Genomic DNA, 13,166 nt, shown 5'->3' with positions numbered 1-13,166 from the left:
CCACTTCGTCGGATGCAAGACTTGTTAAACGTCTGTTAGTCTATAAGGTGCCACAGGATTCTTTGCTGCTTTTACAGATCCAGACTAACACGGCTACCCCTCTGATAGAAACTACTATAAGTAAGTATCTAGTAGGCATGGTCAAAATATTTTGATGGCACAGTTTTCCACTGGAAAACTCTGTTTCATCTAATGTTTTGAGGGAATGTGTCATTGTTGGTATTTTTGGACATTTTAGATGGAAAGGTTTAGAAATGGAATAGCAATTTCAAAAAAATAGTATTTTATTTCATGATGAAATACAAGTGACATATTAGAGAAACTGTAGTGAACATGTAGAGAAACTGGAAAGGATTCAGAGGCGAGCAACAAAGATGATCGAAGGGCTGGAATGCAAGCCATATGAGCAAAGATTGAAGGAACTAGGTATGTTTAGTCTGGAAAAGAGGAGATTAAGGGGGGATACGATAGCAGTCTTCACATACTTGAAAGTTGTTCTTTCTTGCCACAGAGAGCAGGACAAGAGGCAATCGGTTCAAACTACAGCATAGCAGATTTAGATTAAATCTCAGTGAAAACTTCCTACCTGTAAGAACAGTAGGACAATGGAACAAACTGCCTAAGGAGGTTGTGGAAGCTCCTTCATTGGAGGTTTTCAAAAGGAGGCAGGGTAGCCATCTGTCCTGGATGGTTTAGACATCACAAATCCTGCATCTTGGCAAGGGGTTGGACTATGGTTCTATGATTCATAGACCGCTGAAGGGAAATTTAAAGACTTGTGCAGAAGTAAGTTGGCTTATGATTTTATAAATGCAAATAACTGTTTTTCCTAAAAGCACCAAAGGAGTGCTTTAAATGAATGTGCCTGAGTCTTACTCTCACACGGAACCATCCAGTATTAAAGAGAATTGGCTGAGAAAACTATGCACAGCCATCTGAATTACAATAATGTAATCAACTGGCTAGTGTGTATTTATCAGTACACCCACCAGTTTGTGTGCATGCATCTGAACGAATATCCTCGAATGGATAGACTCAGAATTGCTCAACCATGTGTCCAAAGCCCTAAACGGTGAATGTAATTTTTCCTCTGCGAGTTGCACTGAGTGGCGAGCAAACAGCATCAGGTATTTTACCAGTTTGCTATGATGCAGTATATTTATTGCCTACTCCTTCCTCTCTGCTGTATTTTAAAAAACTAGTCTGGCCTAAAAATGCTCCGTAATAGACTCCTCAAATCATTGGCAATAACAGTCATTCAACATCAGTTACTTGGAACGTTGCCTCAAACATATCATGAGTCACCATAATCTTGGTTACTGAATCATGTTACTGCAGCTTACAAATATGTTTTTGTGCCCTAGATCTTATTAAAGCAACACCCTCAAGGCACAATCCATTGTGATATCTTCTGCGTTCCTGTTCCTTTACATTTGTGGTCCTCGTTAAAAGGCAAGTTTCCTGCCACATCTGTTAAAGTTAGATGCACCTGCCAGCTCTTATTCATTCATTCTTCTATACCACTCATTATTTCTTTGTACGATACAGAAAGAGGGGAAAGTACTAAAACCTCAGGAGATTAGCAGGTGTTCAGAAACATCTAGCTTCTTATTAATAGAAGACAGACACTGATATCACAATGAAAAATGCAACTTCATTGTCCCAGTTTCAGGTGTTTTCTTGTTCTGCATCTAATTCACATAGGAAGAAAGAAGCTGAGTTAGCCCCAGACCATTCTCAGTTGTTATTTTCAGGAGGAGTATGATCCAGTGAATAAGGCACTGGACTGAGAATCAGGGGACCTGGGTTCTAGTCATGTCCAGAGCACGGATTATCAGGATGACCTTGGCCAAGTCACTTTGCCTTTGCTTCCCCTTCCTCCCTTTGTCTTGTCTTTTAGATTTAAAGTTCTTTGGGGCAGTGGCTATTTATTATTCTGTATTTGTACAACGCCTGGTTCAATGGGGCCCTGTCAAGGTTCCTCCCCCACTCTGAACTTTAGGGTACAGATGTGGGGACCTGCATGGACGCTTCTAAGCTTAATTACTAGCTTAGATCTGGTAACACAGCCACCATCCAGAAATTTCAGTGTCTGGATCACTTTCTGTCCCCCCCAAAACCTTCCCCTCCCTGGGCAGCCTTGAGAGGCTTTTTCACCAAGTTCCTGGTGAACACCGATCCAACCTCTTGGATCTTAACACAAGGAGAATTTAACCATCCCCCCTCCCTTCCCCCACCAATTCCTGGTGAGTCCAGATCCAATCCCCTTGGATCTTAACACAAGGAAAAAATCAATCAAGTTCTTAAAAAGAAAGCTTTTAATTAAAGAAAGAAACATAAAAATTATCTCTGTAAAATCAGGATGGAAAATACTTTACAGGGTAATCAGATTTATATAGCCCAGAGGAACCCCCTCTAGCCTCAGGTTCAAAGTTACAGCAAACAGAGGTAAAATCCTCTCAGCAAAAAGGAACATTTACAAGTTGAGAAAACAAAAATAAGACTAACACGCCTTGCCTGGCTATTACTTACAAGTTTGAAACATGAGAGACTGATTCCGAAAGATTTGGAGAGCCTGGATTGATGTCTGGTCCCTCTTAGTCCCAAGAGTGAAAAACCCCCAAACAAAGAGCACAAACAAAAGACTTCCCTCCACCAAGATTTGAAAGTATCTTGTCCCCTTATTGGTCCTCTGGTCAAGTGTCAGCCAGGTTTACTGAGCTTCTTAACCCTTTATAGGTAAAAGAGACATTAACCCTTAACTATCTGTTTATGACAGGCCCTCAATCTCAACTGAGGCCTGTAGGTGCTACCATAATACAAGTACCGGTAAGTTATTATTTCTATTGTGATAGGGGCCAAATGCCCCAACCGGCATTGGAGCACCATGTTGTTAGGTGCCGTACATAGTAAAAAACACCAGTCAGTCCCCTACTCTAAAGGGCTTAGAATATATGAAGGGGGAAAGGGACAGAACACACGAAAGCAACATATACCGCTCCTTTCTAGATATAATTATCTTTATGAACTGTCCTCCAGCTGACCCTCTAACAAACTATTGCTAGTTTGATCACTAAATCGACTTATCCCAGCCAGTTTTATTTTCATCTGTACCCATTTCTCCAATTAATATCCATCTGCCCACTGATTAGCGTTGACAAGGAAAGCCGTTAAATATACAGAATTCCCCTTCAAGCCAAAATACCTTCTTAAACAATTTGCACCCAACATCCATTAGGATGGCAATTCTCAGTCTGGCTTTAAAATGTGCCATCCAGCTAGCCCATATTCCGTCCCATTAACAGAAATCTCACACTCCCCGATGACTTTGCACATGGGGATTTCCAAAAAATACTTAACACGGGGAAAAAAACAAAACAAAAAACAAACCACTTTTAAGACCTGCCTCTCTCCTCTCTGAAACAAAGTGCAGGTTCTTGTCTGCAGTGCATGTTGGAATCTCATTTATAAGCAAAGCATTCATTGCACTGCTGCAGTCTTGGGGGCATAGATGAAAGTGAATTACAGCAGAGGGATTGCACTGAAGGCCGGTGTAGGGATGCTGGCTGCTTGGTGGGGATTTTCCACCGAGCTGTGAAACAGCAGATGGAGCAAACAGGAGACTCGTCTCCTCTCACAAAAACATAAATTGTGCTAACAGAATGGCAAAAGATTAGCCAAGAGGTTAGGGAAGGTAGGTCACGGTGACCCAATGGAACTACTAGATGACTGACTTCTAATCCTGTTCAGGAAGAAAAGAGCTTTGCAGGTCATTCTCTAAGGCTAACAGCCTAGAGTGGCTCCATTGCAAGAAAATTGTTTTACCTATCCACTCTTACAGAAAATTCATTGCTATAATGTCATTTGATTGCAGCTTACATTGTTCTGCAATCTATTGCACTGTGTTTTATAATGCAGGACAGCCTTAAACCGAGTAACATTGGAAATAGCACACAGCTGCACAATTTCCTTCAGAGGATGAGAAGTGTTGTGTAGGGTGATCAGATAGCAAGTGTGAAAAATCAGGACGGGGGCAACAGGTGTCTATATAAGAAAAAGCCATAAATATCGGGACTGTCCCTATAAAATCAGGACATCTGGTCACCCTAGTGGTGTGTGAGGCTGGAATGTGCTGCTGGGGATATCCAGAGCTGGGAGTCACCGTGTTTCCTCACTGCCTCAGCAAGAGTCAGCTTTGCTGGAGATTAGACTGCATGTCAGCTCCCTGCCACACCAGTCTGACTTCTTCACCAGCTGACTCCACCAGGCTCTCCCAGCCCAAACATTGCCTAGCAGGTAACAATCACCGAACATCAGCTCCCCGCCCCCTGCACTTCAGAGATGTTTCTCTGCAATGTACAACCCCTTTACAGAAGATACTACATTTGCTGCTATGTTAGAGTCGGTGCATTGCAGCTTATTACTTAACTGGGGTAAACATACCCTTCTCTTCAAACGCAGCATGAAGTTGATTTATAGTAAAACACATTTATTAAACAAAAGTCATAGGTTTAAATAATACCCAGTAGAAGGAATAAAGGTAGAAAGTATTACAAAGAAATAAAAGGAAAAATACACTTCTAAGACTAAAACCTAACTTAAACTAGGGCTTTTTGTTTCAAAGCGATTTTCTCACGATAGTCCTTATTCCACTATATCTGGCTAGCTCTTAGCCAGAATCCTCACAGAGTCTAAGGTGCTGGTTTCCTTCCCCCCTCATTTGAAGGATAACTTTGGCATTCCCTCCCCTTCTCTTTATAGTCCAGTAAGCCATTGAAATGTAGTCATCTGAAACATAGCTTCAGATAAAGTTAATTTCCCCCGCCGGGTGTAGCCTCCAAGCCGCCTTCTGGTTATCTTTACAAAGCAAAGGATCTCTTCCTGAGACAAATGAATAGTTCAATGAATTTGGCCACACCTGCTCTTTCCTTTGGAGAAACCCTGTCTAACAACTCCCCCACGACATGTCTGGTTTGAACACCTTTTAGTCAGAGACTTTAAAGCTTAATATCAGTAAGTATCCATAATTCCACATATGTCATTGTCACATACATTTCTTAATGATATTATTGACCAATGTGTTATTGGGTTTTGAATGGTACCTCAAAAACATTTTAGTACAAATATTATTGCAGTAGTGTGTAGGGTGTACTTAGCTATTGTACCAATCAGCCCCTTTCATATATTCTTTTCAAAGCTATTGTCAGCCAGCAAGATAACTTACATCCATAACGGTCTAATAGAAAATGCATATAACTTTTTAATGTGGGAAGGAAATTCTTTGCTCCTCCTTCCCATATGTTTATCTTTAGACTGGCAACTCTTCGGGGAACCAGTTTTCTTGGTTTCTTTGTTTTGTACTCCACAGAGCACCTTGTTGGTGCTAACCAAACTGCATGATCTCAGACAAACAATCCCCTGTATTTCCATAGAGACTTTTGATCAAGGAGCTCACTACTAAGTAATTAACCCTCACAATACCCCTGGGAGGTTGACAGTGTCATTTGCTCCATTTTATAAATGGAAAAACTATGGCACAGAGAGGGGAAGTTACTTGCCCAAAGTCACATGGCAAATCTGGCAGAGCAGAGAACAGAAACCAGGAGCCCTGCAGGTCTCCTGATCTATCTAGATAATAGATCTTGCACAATAAGCTGGCACATGAAAGCTAGCCTACTATTATAGTCCTTCTAACAACTAATGGTAAGTAAACATCTAAAAGTTCATAGTTTAGGTGAAAAACAATTGAGCATCTAAAAACCCCTTGAGACTACATGAATGGGTTGGTCATTGGCAGAGAAATGACCTTCTTGGAAGTGGCCGTCTCATTTTCTCTGTATGTGCTGCCAGCTAGAATCCTGAAATATAAAGATATGCCAGAGAAGAAACTTTCCAAACAGTTTAGAATCTCAAAAAAATCTCTGGTTTTTTTAATCATTAGCAATTCAGCTATCCATTAAAGCCATCTGATGAAAAGCTTCTGTAAATTGGGTTAGTTTATATGTACAGTCGAAGCAGTTCACAGCAAGATCCCTGGCTTTTAGTCACACAAGGAGAAATTCACGCACATCCAGTTGGCAAACACAAGGTTGACCACCACTTACAGCCTGCTTACCTCTATTTTGGAGGCTTAAGGTCGACGTCAGTGATTAATAGCCCTTGTGTGAACCGTTGGCAGGGGTGAGTTTCACCCTGTGTGCAGGTACCACTATCCCCTGCTTTGCAGTATATCTGTATATCTCATATAGCATCCTGGCAACATTGAGATATCCTTACTCGCCCTAACTAGCTCCACTGCAGCCAAAAGGGATACTTATGAAGTAAGGTACTATGTCCGGTGATTAAATATCACAATGCAGCTCTCAGTGAATATGCACAAGCTACTGTGAAGAAGCCATTCCTTGTTTGCATTACTGAAGCTTGGATTTCATTTCAAGTTTGCTTGCACAGAAGTTTGATATGTAACATTGCATTAGAGAATTAGATACTTCATCACTGCCTGTTTTTCCTCAGGGCAGAGGTAGTCAGTGCAATTAATCTGAAGAGAGCTGGCTACCACTGTTGATTATGAAATACCTTCGGAAAACGTATTTAGAATGGAGCTGAAACGAAACTTCTTATCAAAATTCCCAAATATTTTTGCATCTCCATGCTGGGTGGGAAATGGGTTTCCTGTCCCACAAACATTTTTGAAATCTTAATAAAGTTCTCGATCTGTACTGGGATGAAACCACAATTTTTCCATGAGAAAAAAAAATCAGAGACCCAGCCAGAATAACCTGAGGGCTTCCCTCAGATATGAGACACCCAGCTTCAAGCCCCTGCTCTAAATCTGGCAGAGCAGAAATTTGAACCTGGGTCTTCCATATCCCAGGTGAGTGCTTTAACCAGCAGGCTATTTTTGTGGGGGAAGGGAAAAAAGGTGGTGTCTCTCTCCTCCCATAAATCCTGGAATTGAGAAACCTTCCCAGCAGAAGTTTTGTTAAAACTGATACATTCCCATGAAAAGTTTTGTTTTTAATGAATCAGCATTCACGGACAAAAAGTCATTTGTCATAACAATTTCCAACCAGCCTTAGTCCTGTCCTGGAACTGATGGTTAATCCCCTAATCAATTGCTATCTGGTATCTACAGACTGCCCAGGCCTAACTGTTGATCAGGGCCCATAATAGCTAGAACCCAGCCAATGAGCTCCAAAACTTTTCCATTGTTAATAAATGAAAACTTGCATCCCTATTGAATTCTACTGGACTTCTCTACAAATGACACATAAAATTAAAAAAGATGGGTTTATTTTTGATCCTTCACACAGTATGTTAGAAAACACTTGTGCTATATAAGTGATTTCTAAGGGCCCTAAATCAACATGAAGTGTTCCATCTGAACAACTCCTGCCAACGCATTTATTTTAGGAGTTGAACATAGCAGCATGAAATAAAAAGCACTAGAAGGGGTGGTGGTTTTATTACAGTCATTCCAAAACTTCACAACATACATCTTACATCACTCTACTCTATGCTGGGCACGTTGCCATTAATATTCACAGTAAAGTATTTTTTATCAGTACACACACAGCGGTGTTTTACCGCAGAACCGAGCCTACTCCATGAAATTGATGAGATTTTGCATCTGCTGCCCTCTGTCACAGTAAGCATAAGATTATCACTGTATTGAGTGTCTTTTCCCCCCCACTCTCTCATTTATCCATAGGCAGAGAAAATAGAATGTTAGCCATAAATAGTGCTTATCAGCATAAAGAGGGAAAAAAAGTGAGACACTTGATGAATCTACTTCAAAGTTATGCACTCAAAATTATCCTTCTGTAGAATAATCATATGAAAGAAGAAGACGACATTCTATATATGTTTGATTTGAAAGGAAAGAGAAAGGGAAAGGTTGCTCCCGTCAGTAAATGTTGGTTTTATCCTGCTGTGTGGGAGGAAGCCACCCCAGAGCTGAGCCATGTAAAGGAATTCCACCGTTGATGTTACATTACCCTTGCTTCTAGACATCAGTAGTAATAAAATTGCTTCTAGCCATCAAGAGTAACAGCTAGGAAAAAATTCGAATGCCCTGTATTATACGGGAAAGATTGAGCTTTCTTAATAGCCATAAAGAACAGGAAAGAAATACTTATATGCAGGAGGGTTGCTTGAGATTTTTCAGATGAAACATTTTTCCCACCAAAAAGGGAAGATTCAAATTGACCTGAACATTTTGCGAATTAGTGCTAAATTTGCTAAACTGTTTCATTAAAAAAAAATCCCCCAAAAGTTGAAGTGTTCAATTCAACGATTTCAAAATGTGTTTATTTTTCAATTTGAACTAACTTTTTGTTTTGAATTTTAGTTCAATTTTCTTTAAAAAAAAAAAAAGATTAAAAAACAACAACCCTCAAACATTTTATATTTGGGTAAAAAAATGTTTAGTTCAACTGGATATTTTTTTCTTCCATTTTTTGGTTTGGCCACTGAACTGAAACTCACCCACTCCCCACAATTATTTGCCTGGGTTCTGTATGCAAGAGTAGTTGAGGAGAAAGCTAAGGTCTGACACTGAACACACATGTTTAGGAAATCTGAACCCAATCCTCATGTGGCATGTTAGTGGATGTATTTAGATGGTGATGGTAATGCTACTACGTGGTATATTTTTGGATCTATTTCGCTTGCAAAGGAAGTTGTCACTCCTTTTTCACTCCTACCTTACTCAGGCAAACTCCCACTGAAATTAACAGGTGTTTGCCTAGCAAGCAGAAAAGCAATATAATCAAAAATTAATAAAGAAGTTTAGCCAAGCTAAATATTTTAGCAAAAGTAACACAGAGCAGATAAAAAGATGAAAAAAATATTCTCAAATTTTGCCTTAAACACACTTGTGTGTGCAATAATTTTAAAGATTTTTCCAAAATTTGAGAGTTGCCTCCTCTTGCAAGACATTTCAGCAGGATATTTTGATGTCACAAATAACTAGGCAGCATTAACTGAAATTGGCAATTCATATCAGTGAACGTAGTCTATGAATAATACATACATATTTGTTAGTACTTGAAATAACTGCTCTTCCTGCTTGCGCATTCATTATGATTCCTTGGTATTAGCTGAATACTTATCAGTATAATGTGAATAATCACATGTTCCATGCAACATGTCTTACGTACATACATATTCACTTGCATAGTAGCTGCAAAGCAAGCTGGGAATACAGAAGCTACTAAAAAACTATGATAATCTTATAACATCAGAGGCAGTTATTGCCAGAGCAGCAAAGACAATGATGATTTGTTTTCCTAGTTAAGGGAACATCAATATCAATTCAAGATGTAAGTGCACAGCAATCAAAAGCAATGCTACACTTAAATCATAGAATCATAGAATCTCAGGGTTGAAAGGGACCTCAGGAGGTCATCTAGTCCAACCCCCTACTCAAACTAGGACCAAACCCAACTAAATCATCCCAGCCAGGGCTTTGCCAAGCCTGACCTAAAAAACCTCTAAGGAAGGAGATTCCACCACCTCCCTAGGTAACCCATTCCAGTTCTTCACCACCCTACTAGTGAAAAAGTTTTTCCTAATGTCCAACCTAAACCTCCCCCTCTGCAACTTGAGACCATTACTCCTTGTTCTGTCATCTTCTACCACTGAGAACAGTCTAGATCCATCCTCTTTGGAACCCCCTTTCAGGTAGTTGAAAGCAGCTATCAAATCCCCCCTCATTCTTCTCTTCTGCAGGCTAAACAATCCCAGTTCCCTCAGCCTCTCCTCATAAGTCATGTGCTCCAGCCCCCTAATCATTTTTGTTGCCCTCCGCTGGACTCTCTCCAATTTATCCACATCCTTCTTGTAGCGTGGGGCCCAAAATTGAACACAGTACTCCAAATGCAAGTGACCATATGCTCGTATTGGTGTTTAATTAAAATAATAATAAAAAACAAACAGGACTGGCAGCAGACAGACTTGAGTGTTGTTAATTTCACTATCCAAACAATTAATACTCTCTGCACTCACAGACACACACACACTAGCAAAAATCCTCGATGGATCATCCCAGATCATTGAACTGAAGAGATACTTACTGAGAAGGAATTGACTGTGGCTGAACAACTGCTGATGTGTAAACAGAGCTGTCATGAAGCCACATACACTTTGCTAGGCCTCAGTAACAGGAAGCTTTGTCTGTGTAGAATCCAAATCCTAAGGAGCAGAAACTAGCTGGCATGGATTGACCTGAAATATCGGCACAATTTTTCTGCAGCATCACTGAATTGGGCCAAGGGCTATCTACCTACATAGGTACTTATGGAGCTCCCATTTCCAGAGTATCTGAGCAGCTTCCATTTGTGCAGACACTGATGGAGACCCCAAGGAGCACAGAGTCCAGGGGTATGAGGCTGAGCAAGTACCAAGAAGCTGCTGACCTCACCCCTGCTAGGGGGGACTGGTCCCAGGAGAGGCAGCTAGGGAGGGGGCATAACTTAGGCAGCTGGGGATGAATCCATATCTCATATCTCACAGCAGCCTACAAGACCCTAAAATCTACCCTTTCCAGCAGAACCCTACCTAAGGGAAGGTAGGCAGCAGCAACATTACCTGCCCTTGTTCAGAGTAAACCCCCCACGAGGTGCGAGGTGGCTTGCAGGCAGAGAGAAGTATTTGTAGTCTGCCGCCATTGGAGGGTGTCGGGTGATTATACACTTGAGCAGGTCTGACATATCCTTCAGCAGATAGCAGCGGCAAGATGTATTATAGCCTACAGGTGAGGCAGTAATGTAATGAGCCTTCAAGCCTCAAGGCCTGTAAAATAATAGCTTAACTAAACAAGGCAGAAGGCACCAAAGCCTTAGCATAAGCAGCTAGCCGGGAGTAACCCTAGATCATAAGCTATCACAAGGTAGAATGGTGCAACAAACACTGTGGACAGGTGCTAGTTATTCCAGCTTGGGATATTTTATGTTGGGAACTTCAGCAGATGTCTGACCACAAAGTGCCATTGGTAACTGACTGACATATATACTAATGAGCTTGAGGTACCTGGCCTAGTACCCTATGGGAGAACGGCACCTCCACGTTAATAGGGTGAGGATATGGAAATAAGGAAAAGGGGACAAACCCCTTACTGAATATGCATTAGGCATAGTGGCGTCAGAGTAACACATTATAAAAGTTTTATCGTGGCCAGTGTGCCTTGGGAGATGCCAGGATAATGACCACTGGGGCATTGTTACAAATGGTGGCCTGTATGGGGATCTGAATTGCTATGGACTTCTGAGAAAATCAGATCCAGCTTCCCCGGCCATGGGGAGTGACACCCATTCTGAATTTGTGTGTTTATGGGTTTATGATTCTAAACTACTGCCTCCAAACGAATGGAGTTAGTTCTTTAAAACCATGAGCCTCTACTGCCTGAGTTAGAGCTCAAGCCCCACAAACAACCTGACAAAGGGCATCATTACACATGCCCCTGGCAGGAGGGAAGACACACAAAGATAATGTATTATTTTAAGAGAGTGAGAAACTTGTGATGGCCACTGGGTAGATGATGGTTGGCTGATGGTAGAATGAACCCAGTGTCAGTGGGATGCCAGCTGGAGTGGAGGGAACAGGCTACCTGTTATTCACTTTGGAAACAGCAGCTTCACTTCCCAGAGATGGGATGAATTACATCTTTTGAAATCAGGGCCCTTCCACATGATTGAAGTACTGCAGCAGCAAGACCCAGCTGTGGGAAAATGGCCTTCAAACCTCAGAAGACCTAGGTGACTCACCTGGCTAGCTGCTTCAATGTCAGAGTTATCCGATAAACTCAGATCTGAGAGGTACAACTCCCCAGAATCCCAGGTATCCTTTCGATGCCTTGTCAACATGAGCACAGTTGCACAGCAAAGGTCTTGCCATATTTCACTCCAGCCTTCCAGAGCAAGGATAGACAATGAAAATGTAGCAAGCCAAAAACGTTAGTTGAATGCAGTAAGTCAAGGCTCCAACAAAACCTTCAGAAAAAGGTTAAGAATCAAAGGGGAGGGCTCTGCTCCTCATATCCTACAGCTCTGAGTTGTTACAGAAAAGGGAATTCTCCTCCACACCCCCCCTCCCCATAAAAATTGCCTCACAAAAGGAACCAAAACTGTTTGTTCTTGGAACTGTTTGAACTACAATAAACCTAACAAAGGGGAGTGTGCTAAACCAGAGATGGAATTGCAGCTTAAAAATAACTTTATATTTTAACCCAGAAGAAACCTAGCAACACTTTCCGCAGATGCTACTAGGCATTCAACCGTATATAATAAGAGAATGCTTAGGTATCAGCTTTGCAATTAAATTATACCAGGCCGTTGCTACACTGCTGCCTTCTCCACAGAAGTTAAAATATCAAGTAGTAATTCCATACAAATATACCATCTCAATACCACAAGACCAGGTACAAATATTAGCTAGGTGGCAGATGATATATGTGAAATTTATAGGGCATAGGTGGGAGAAGCCATAGGAAGGAGCTGAAGCTGTGGATGGAGCTGAGGACTGAAGCTTGCACATTAAATTGTAGCATTCATCGCTACCTAGGACTTCATGGTTGTTGCTATGCAACACACCATGGCCACTTGGAATTTATAGCAGCAGCAGGGAAAGAACAATTTTCCAGTTCCAGAAGCACAGGCTCCTACTGCATAAACTGATGGAGAATCTCCAGTGCCAGTTAGGGCTTTTCTGCTATGATGCATTTGAGCAGTTCTGGTTCTATCCAGCAGATGAGAGTGGTACATGCATTTGCACAGTTCACTGCAGCGTGTTTAGGAAAAGAAAATGCAAAACTCTGTTAAGGGTGGGGGAAAAAGAATTCCAAGACTAGATAAAAGCATTTGTAGCAAAGGAAAAGGTAGTCTGGAAAGAACGTGTGTGATATTCCTCTGGCCTCCCCACCTGTTTCTAATAAACTTTTCATTAACTGAATAGCTGCCACTGCCCTACAGGAAAGATTTGACTTGAAAGGTTGTTCTCCAGCATGATGAATCTCCACAAGCAAGAGTCGCATATCATCTCAGGTGTCATACTCCCATTTCTACCTGGATTCACTATGAACTGTTGATGAAATCGTATATAAATAACTGCCACAACACATGGGCTCAGTTTCCTATTCCAACCTTTCAAGCTTACCCAGCTTCAAGTCA

At 41.3% G+C, this 13,166-nt stretch overlaps 1 protein-coding gene across 3 annotated transcripts in view; it reads right to left on the bottom strand.

Moving 5' to 3' along the window:
• The window catches only part of LOC123362904 (tetraspanin-15-like), a 321,860-nt gene that overhangs the window by 180,206 nt on the left and 128,488 nt on the right, over positions 1-13,166 (bottom strand). The gene's annotated exons all lie outside the window — the stretch shown is intronic.

The sequence above is a fragment of the Mauremys mutica genome, chromosome 2 (assembly GCF_020497125.1).
Source record: "Mauremys mutica isolate MM-2020 ecotype Southern chromosome 2, ASM2049712v1, whole genome shotgun sequence".
NCBI lineage: Eukaryota > Metazoa > Chordata > Testudines > Geoemydidae > Mauremys > Mauremys mutica.
This window is presented reverse-complemented; position numbering and strand designations above follow the sequence as displayed.